Here is a 10,117-nt window from a genome sequence, read left to right on the forward strand (position 1 = left end):
GTTTAAAATCCAGAGAATTGTTGTTTACTAATGTGTTGTTTACTAATGTTTACTAATTGTTTACTAATGTTAACTAATGAGTTGTTTACCAATGTGACATGATAAGTGATTTAACTATCCTATTGGCTCTGCTCGGGATGTGGCTTCGGCAGACCAATAGGTTGGGAGCTACCCGATTATTTAAGGACCCTTATTTTGGTAGGCGTATAGGTAAGATGACCTGGGGTCTGCATATTGATAAAATTAAAAACAAATGTAAAAAGATTAGTAATGTTCTGAGATGTCTGTCTGGGCGAGAGTGGGGAGCATGTAGGGCATCGCTCATAAATATATATCAGGCTCTTAAGAGGGCCGCCTTTGATTATGGCTGCCTAAAATTTATCTCAGCATCACAATCAAATCTTAAAAAGCTTGATGTAGAACAGGCACAAGCATTTCAGATCTGTACTAGAGCATTTAAACATCACCAGTGACTGCATTACAGGTGGAGACAGGAGAGATACTGTTGTGTATCAGGAGGGTTAAGATCATGTTGGCATATTGGGTAAATCTACAAGGGCATAGCAGGGTGCACCCCACGAAAGCCACCTTACAAGAATGCTCAGAGTTTTATAGGACTAACATTGATAGCTTTGGATGGTTAGGAAATGTAAAGGCACAAAATGCAGGTCTCAGTCAGCTACAAGTAAGCCCCATTGTGGTGATGCCAACTGTACCACCCTGGAGATTCATAAAACTATCTGTAGATACAAGATTACAACAATACGAAAATTCAAAAATAGCACTACAAGGGATAATAATTCAAAACTATATGGACCAATTTCAGGATAAACTATTCATATATACAGTTGGGTCAAAACAGCCTGAGACAGGCCGCACTAGTGCGGCTTTTTTCATCCCTCAGTATGAAGTAGCAGTCAAAAAAAGGACGACCGATTATTCATCAGTGTACACTGTAGAATTATTAGGAGTCCTATTGGCACTGCAGTGGTTGGAAAAAAATCATCAGAGCCAAGTTGTCGCTATAGCTTCTGACAGTCTATCAGCACTATCAAGCATACTGTCTGGGAAAACATCATGCAGACAAGACGTTGTCTACCAAATACTTTATCTGCTTCTCAAACTTCATGCTAGGGGCTGAGTGTTTCCTTCTTCTGGGTTCCTGTACATGTAGGGATATAAGGGAATGAAATTGTGGATGTACTGGAAAAAAGATCTATAAAACATGAAACAGTTGATATACAAGTACCATTAAGTAGAGCAGAGATAAAGACCATTATAAAGGGACACACACATAAAATATGGCAGGAATACTGGGACACAGCGGACACCGGACAACATCTATATACCATACAAAAACAAGTAGGCATGAGTGTGAGGCAGGGCAGAAACGCAAAGTAAGAGATGATAATTACGCGTCTTAAAATAGGGCATGCTGGATTAAATCTAGCATTAAACAGAATAGGAAAACACCCCACTGGACTCTGCACACACTTCAGTACACAAGAGACAGTAAAACACATTCTGTTAGACTGCAAAAGATATGAGGAGGAAAGAACTGAGCTAGAGATGCAGATTGGAAAACAAAACATGACACTAGAGAAATTGCTGGGGGAAACATCTGGGGAAATGCACCGCCCCCTAATGAACTATTTAAAAAGTACTGGTATAAGTGAGAGAATTTAGTAATGTATAGTACGAATAACTAGTATATAGCTTTTTTATCTCGTTATTTACTTTTATTTATGTGGTATTGTTTTGGTGTTATTATTATTAGTGTTTTTTTTCTATTTAATTATTATTATTATTATTATTATTATTATTATTATTATTATTATTATTATTATTATTATTTTATTTTTTTATTTTCCCTGCTAATCTACTGCCCACACTCCAGTCCAGTAGGTGGCGGTAATGCACTTTTAGTAGTTTGCGAACCACCATTAAAAACAAAAGAAGAAGAAAGAAGACGAAGGATTACTCGATGTCATATCTAGACTAGAACAGGCTGAGATTGGAGAGAGTCACATTAAGAGAGTGCTGTGTTGTGTGTGTAAGGTTTATTGTACTCTTTGAGCTGCACTTTGTGATTCTGTAAGTTACTGTAGTGTTTTTCACTTTGATATCTACACTGTTTGTCTCTTGTGAGCTCTTTTGGTGTCACCCTCCGAGGCTCTGCACACTGGGCTAGAGGAGAGTGTTTTATTTTCTTTTTCTTCCACAATGAAAACACAGGGATTTGGTGCTGTGTGTAAAGATGTCTCTTGTGTTGAATGATGACAAAACTGCAGTTTGTAAACTCTGTAATCTCTGCAAAAATAGATTTGTAGATTAATATATTTCCTAACAGGAGGGTTTTAGAATTCAGTCAATGTTAATATGAATTAATAACATTCAATAATTTAAGAAATCTTACTTTAATCTTCAGAATTGAGTTCATGTTAGTGTTAATGTTAGAGTAATGTGTTTTCTGTTTATGAGACAGTTACTGTGAAACAACTTGTTGAAATGGAGAGAATAAAGTTTTTATTTGCATTTCTTTCAGAATGGTGTAATTATTATTCATTTAAAACAAGGTATAAAAGGCAGAACTATTGGTATTGGCTAATATCACTCTGAATAATCAGTTATCCGTATCGGCTGAGGAAATTTTATATCTGTGCATCTCTACTAAATACACTGCTGTCTTATTGTATGATGAGTTTGGGTATTCTTCACTAAATCTTTGTATGTAGCATATTATTTTTCTATTCACCCTTTCCTTTTTGTTTAGTTCTTGCCTATTACCTTGGTTGTCCTGTGGAAAGGCCCCCCTCTTAATCCTGTTGTATTATACACATGTACAAAGAAGCAGAAAAATAGTAACCTTACTACCTTGGTCTCATTTTATGTCCTTCCTTTTGACCAATCATCATACAGCCTCTGCATGTTATTTCTCTTTACTCTTCAACAAAAATGCAGGCATGTAGTATGTGTGTTTTTAGAAATATATTTGAAATGTTGCTTATTGGATCACATACAGCAGAATTTCATTGTTTTTCAAATTCACCGTTTTAGGTGTTATGGATCTACTTGCTGGTTGATGTCCAATGGACCAGTAGTAGAGTTGTACTTTTGCAACTACAAATTGAATTTTGCTTGTAATTTGTTTTTATTTATTTATTTTTTTAAGTGCAAATACTCGGGTATTTTAGTCTTGCACACCCCCATAGACAGGATAAGACAATGACTCTCACCTTCTATAGAAAACAAACTAACAAATGTGGCAAAATGAACATCCTATACACATAGCTGGAGTTTATTCTAGATAGGGCCCAACAGTGGCAGCATGGTGGTGCTGGGGTTTGAACTCGCAACCTTCTGAGCAGTAACATAGCACTTTAACCACTGAGCTGCAAAATGAGGTTTTACATAATGTTGTATTCACTTGAGATTTTTTTCCCACCCAAAAGAAACTGCTGTACATGATAAAACATTTCCATTCATTCTGTATTAGTCACTGAAGATATCTTTCTTAAAAACACTCTCGTGAATCTAATCTGTGTTTGAATGTAGAAATCGCATACTGTGAAATGACCTACTGCTCAGCCATTGACACAGAAAGTACTGATCAGTATAAGTGGGAAGCATGAATAGAATCTGAATCCATGTTAACCAGTGGTCACTTCCAAGCCGTTTACAAGCTGCTGCACTGCTGAAATCCTGACTTATAACCACAATGCCCTCTGACTATCATCACACACACAAAAATATATCTCACATCCTATATGATAACAAATAAAAAGAGTGCACACAAAAAACAATGAGATTTCAGGCTAAAACTGAAATCTCCTCAGATGGGAAGTGTTCAAATCACTTACAGTAAAAAGATTAGGGTTTCTTTTTCTTTCTTTCTTTTTCTTTTTTTTTTTTTTTTTTTTTTTACCTCTGCAGTGATTTAATAGCTTTGGAGCTATTTTCATAGTAAGTACCAAGTAGATCGTAGAAACCTGGCAGCTATGGTCTCTACCATCAGCCACAGCTCAGTATATACTGTATGTAAAACTGTGTGAGCGTGTATGTTTCTCAGTATAAAAGCCCGACAAGACTGCAAGGGAAAAAATCCAGAAAGAATCCTCATGACCTCATCTTAAAGGTCATTTTATTCATACTGTAAGAGCTGTTGGAAATTCTTTTTAATTAAGAAAACCAGTCTGGAGGACATGCAGAAGACAGCAGTGTACAGCAGTGGAAAATAATGACTTTTGAAGTATTAAGTAATGAAATGTTTGAACACAGTTGGAACAGTACACATTACATCATTAACTGCATACTCCATTCTACCTAGAAAACAATAAAAAGAAAATAGACATATAACCTGGGGACAGTTTTCATCGACAGCACCTTCTGATTACACACTGGATAGATATTACACACATTACGTATTGGTTAGATAATGTTAATTCTATTTATAATGTAACAACTGGACTTTACAGTTATTTTCAGTCAGCACATCGAAGAGCATTTTGAAACATTTTTTCTTGTTTTGTTATGATTGCTCTTAAATTAACTGATCGCTAAAATCTATTAATAAACTGAAAGAAGAAGATTATTCTTTTTCTGTCATTAAACCAAAAGTTTTCATTGAGTTCTCACAATAATTGAACACAATAATAAAGCATAGTTCCAGGTTTTGAAGGAACAGCCAGCTATGTTACCAATGTTCAGTTTTGAGATTTGCAAAATTGTACTGAAGCGATTAATGAAAATGTAAACAAAATTCCAATTAAAAACCAAGCCAACCCACTGTGTGAAGAGCACAAATGTTACAGTATTTTTTATACACACAACTTGTATTTTGACGCTTTAATTCCTCTTTCATAATTCTGTGAACTATGGACTTTAAATATAAATTCTGTTTGTGAATTCCTTTTTATTTAAACATGCTAAATGTTTTAAATGTTTATTTACCTCTGGGGTGAATCCTCAAATCTCAATGATTGAGTGATGTGTTTATTTATATTATGTATTATATATATATATATATATATATATATATATATATATATATATATATATATATATATATATACAATTATTATTATATTTATTATTATTTTATTGTATTTATATTATGTATTTTTATATTTATTATTATTATTATTATTATTATTATTATTATTGTGCCCGGGAAATTCTAAGCAGGTCACCCAAGAGGAGTGTACAAGTGTGAAATATTTGGGGTGTACTTCTTGTGTTGTTAAATATTATGTGTGGTAAATTATTTTTGTTGAGTGATTGATCCTAGTTTGGGGGCTGTACGGTCGTTGTCGCCTTTTCTTGAGTGAGCTTCTGGTGGCTCTGGTCCATCTGTGGGCGTGATCTGTATCAATCGTCACTGACCCAAGGTATCGTAAACTCCACACTGATCTGAGCAGGAGAACGCTCCAAATCTGAGGCTGATAGAAAATAGCTGGACATTAAATAATTTGGAAAGACTGCTAGACAAGTTTTTTCAACCTGAGTCTCTGTGGTATTTTGCCTGGGCATCCATAGCTCCCCAGGTTGAGCCATACCTCAGATTAAGGGAAGAAATAGGTTTTCAAACAGGTAGAGGGGAACTGGACAGATTATAAGTGATCCAGTAATAGAGGCATCCCCAATACTGAGACAAGTTTATTGGGTAAAATAAACAGCAGAGGGTAGAATTGAGTCATCAGATAAACAGACGTGTTTAAACACACAAATTATAAATTGGAGTTCCTGTGGCAGTAACAAGGGTGATTGATTATCTAGGCTTAAGTACTTTTGTTATTTTGGAGTGTGACAAATGGTATCTATTCCTGTAGAATTGTTGGGGTCTGGGTGCTGGGGTCTAAGTTCTGTGTAAGGAGTACATTGCCAAAATCTCAGAAAAACCAGTGTTGCAGGAAGCAGTGTCCCTCGAGCTAACACTATCTTTTCCAAATTTCTATACTTTAAAAATATTATTTTTTTAAATTTTATAACATTTACAAATATCACAGATACTATTTTAGATAAAAACAATCATAACATTGTGCTGTTGCTAAGATTTAATTGGATCTTACAAACATCCGCGACTAGCTGGTAGCCCACTAGCATCACCTTACTGCTAGCCTTGTTTACATTTCACAATTCTCTCATTTACTGCTGTTTATAAAGGCAAATATGTCTGTTGTTTCTCCACCTTCGAATACAGTTGAGGACTCGCTCGAGCTGCACGTGGTGCTGTTGGAATTGAAGGCCATCTAGAAACAGATCCGCAGCCTACTCGACAAGCAGGCCCAGCTGCAGCAAAGAACTGCACTGGAAACATCTTGTGCTATCAGCATCTTGTGCTATTCTTTTGGCTCCAACTCAAAAGAAAAATAATTAGAGAGAAAAAGCTAGCACCCTGGTATAATGATCAAACACGTACCTTAAAACAGACCACTCGACAATTAGAACGTAAATGGCATCAAACCAAATTGGTAATATTTCAAACAGCATGGAAGGAGAACCTCCTGAACTATAGAAAGTATCTTAGTGATGCTAGATCAGTCTCTCTCTCCACCTTAATAGAAGAAAACAAAAACAATTCGAGATTTCTATTCAACATGGTAGCAAAATTAACTAGGAATAAAACCACCACAGAAACAGGGACACAATCATTATATAGCAGCAAAGATTTCATGATTTTTTTCATTGATAAAATTGAAAATATTAGATGTGAAATTCAGGCTATTAAATTAAAACCAGACAGTTTTATAACTAACCCTGTAGAAGATAATATAGCAATATCTGTAGTTTGTATTGAGTTAGATGAATTCTGTGTCTTACTGTATAATAACTGTTTTTCTGTATCAGCCTGCACCTTTCTGCACAGCAATAAACTGGCATTAGATATTCACTGAAGCTGCTTTTGTAAGTAAATAACCTGGAGGCCGGATACCAATTAACGAGTTAGGATAGCGCTTCAGGAAGGGAGGTAGATGCAGCTAAAAACCGCAGCTAAAAACAGACATAAACTCATTGAGACATAAGAAGGGAGTGTTGGTTAGAGAGAGAGAGAAAAAAAGACTCTCTCTGAATGAAGCCTTTTTTTAAAAAGAAAACTTGTCCTCAAAACCTTTTCAAGAAAAATAACTAACTGCACATACTCCACAAATTTAAGATAACATATAGACATGAATAATAATAATAATATGAGTACGCTGTGGAGAAAGTTATAAAATGGGCTGTGTGTGTTTGAATAATTTAAACTTTCTGCAGACTGTCTCACTTTATTGTTTCAATAAAGTTTGATTAATTTTTAACATCTACAATCCCTACTCCTAACTCTAAAATATACTAACTCTCTGTCTCTGAAGTTTTTTAATTTAGGCTGGAAAGATTGTTTGCAAATGTGTAAAGATATTAAAACATATTACAATTAGTAAACAAATATTATTCACATAAACACAGAAAAATCACAAACAATTAAAACTATATTATACAACAGTTAGTTCTGGTCCATTAATTTGATTAGATAAGCAGTGTTCCAAGAGTGCTGATATTTAGTAAAACAGCTCTGCTACATTAATTAACCAAAGGACAAAGTGAAAAATGTGACTTGTAGTGAGTCTCCTAGAGGCTTCCACAGATGAACTCCTCAGATAAACTCCTCAGATGCCAATCCTGTCAGGTCAGAATTCCACCAATGTCTTGAAACTATTCCTGTCCATTTTCTGGACATTTGGACATTTCCTGTCCACTGTTCCTATCCACAGATGTTCATCACACCCTGAATATAAAAGAAAAACATGTGAATTAATAACCACAAACTGGACTGTGATACTTCATGATCAACATATAATCATCTCTGCTCCAAGAGAAACATCATCATCTCCTGTTTATAATTAATCATTCTACATTTCTTGATTCTTACTAACATCTGTGTTATAACATTTAGTGAGAACAAATGAGAACTTCCACAAGTTCTAACAGGAAAATGAGCAGATATTTACCCATCACATCACTGCTCTTATCCAATCACAGGCTTTGGAGTTTTTTAAATAATGAACACTACTGTGTCATTTAGCTCTTGTTCTACATTTATATTTAAGTGCAGACTTTAAGAAGAAGCCGAGGTGAATGTTACAGGAAAGACAGAAGACACGGTGTGGAGGTAGGGTGCTAGAAGAAGTGTCAGAGTGAGTAAAGTTGCTGCTCAAATCAAATATCTGTGGCATAAAATATAATAATTTTAATTATCTTTAATGAGAGTTGAGAAGAAAGTGTGCTGCTTATCAGAAACAGGGAAAAGCAGAGATCATCTTGTTCAGACAAAAGCAGCAGTATGAAGTCAGAGATAGCAGGCTGTCACAAGGAGACCAGGTGTTCATTTACAATCACTCTCATGCACTCGTTTGTGATATTTTGTAGACTCTGTCTGACTCCCTGTCTTCTACCTTCACATGAATTTTAAATCAACACACTTTACTGAACACAAAACAGCATTAAAGACAATTGTTAGAAAAAATCTGATTAAATAGAATATAGTGACATTTCTAAAACTGGTTTTATTTCCTAACCTGGTAATCTGATATTTATTGGAACTAAAGAGAAATGTACAAACTAATGACAATCAGGTTCATTTATTAGTCTTTAATTTTTACACAATTTATCTAAAAAGGTCATGAGTCACCTCAGTGTCTGTAGTTGTAAAGTGTATCATCCTTAAGAGGGTCCTACATTATTAAGGGACAGATTCAGTTCTCTCAGGTGTGAGGGGCTTGATCTCAGAGCTGAGGTCACAGCAGCACAGCCTTCATCTGAGACACCACAATTATACAACCTGTAGAGACACAATGACACACTCTTCATCAACAGATTTTTATCTGTTTATATCACAAGATATAATTATCGCTGACCAAAACATTATCACTGTTCAGTGGCTCCCTTAAAAAACTCTACAGGAATCCTGCAGGATTTTCATTTTTCTGCAGGATGTTTGCTGGAATCCTGGAATGATGAAATCCTGCAGGACACATTGACAAACTGTGCAGGATTTTCCTATAGGGTTTAGGATGGAGCAGTACAATAGAAACATGCAGGAATTTCCAGCACACTCGCTGCACAAGGGAAAACTCCTGCAGGACTTTGTAATTCCTGAAGGACTGCTGTTCACAACTCTTGCAGAAATAAAATAAAGTTCACAACTATTTAATCTATCCTGCAGGACAACTTCTTATTTCATTTAAATGAAAAAAAATATGTAGGTCATGTAGTCAACATGTAGTCCCTGCTTTGAGCGGGAAAAACACACAGTTTAAACAGTGGTAGCTCAATGGTCGTGAATGACTCTGCATTTTAACAAATCACTGAATAGGTTTGCCTCACACTGCCAGGGTTGGGGGTTCGATTCCCGTGGCTCTGTGTGTGCAAAGTTTGCATGTTCTCCCCGTGATGCGGGGGTTTCCTCCGGGTACTCCGGTTTCCTCCCCAGTCCAAACACATGCATGGTAGGCTGATTGTAGTGTATGAATGGGTGTGTGAATGTGTGCCCTGCGAAGGACTGGCACCCTGTCTAGGGTGTACCCTGCCTTGTGCCTGATGCTCCCTGGGATAGGCTCCCGCAACCCTCAAAAGGAGTAAGCAGTTGAAGATGGATGGATGAATAGGTTTGTTCACACACAGTTTTCCCTTGTGCAGTTGAGTAAATGATTCAATGAGTCACAACACACAAAAAGATGCTCACTTTTCACACGCACTGGTGTAACGATGTAATTTAGAGAAAGATAAAAGATTCGATTCACTAAGCACATTCGTGATCGATTCATCAATCACGAAATGCACGTAAAGAAGGTTAGGACGGATGCAGATGAGAGTTATTTAGCGAGAGACTGGCAGACAAATCTAAATCACGAGACAATAGTGCGGTCAAAATAACAGGCAAAGGGTCAGGCAATTGGAAAACAGGCATAAAGTATTCAAAGCAAAATCAACAACAATGAACAAGAAGCAAGATCAATGAACATAAAACAAAACAAGGAAAGGGTACAGAAAAAAGTATCTCATATAGTGTGGAGTGAGTGTGAGATTGGCAACAGGTGTGTGTGTGATTAGAATTCCAGAGAAGGTGTGTGTGGGGGTGGTG

This window comes from Ictalurus punctatus, chromosome 19 (assembly GCF_001660625.3).
Source record: "Ictalurus punctatus breed USDA103 chromosome 19, Coco_2.0, whole genome shotgun sequence".
NCBI classification, from domain to species: domain Eukaryota; kingdom Metazoa; phylum Chordata; class Actinopteri; order Siluriformes; family Ictaluridae; genus Ictalurus; species Ictalurus punctatus.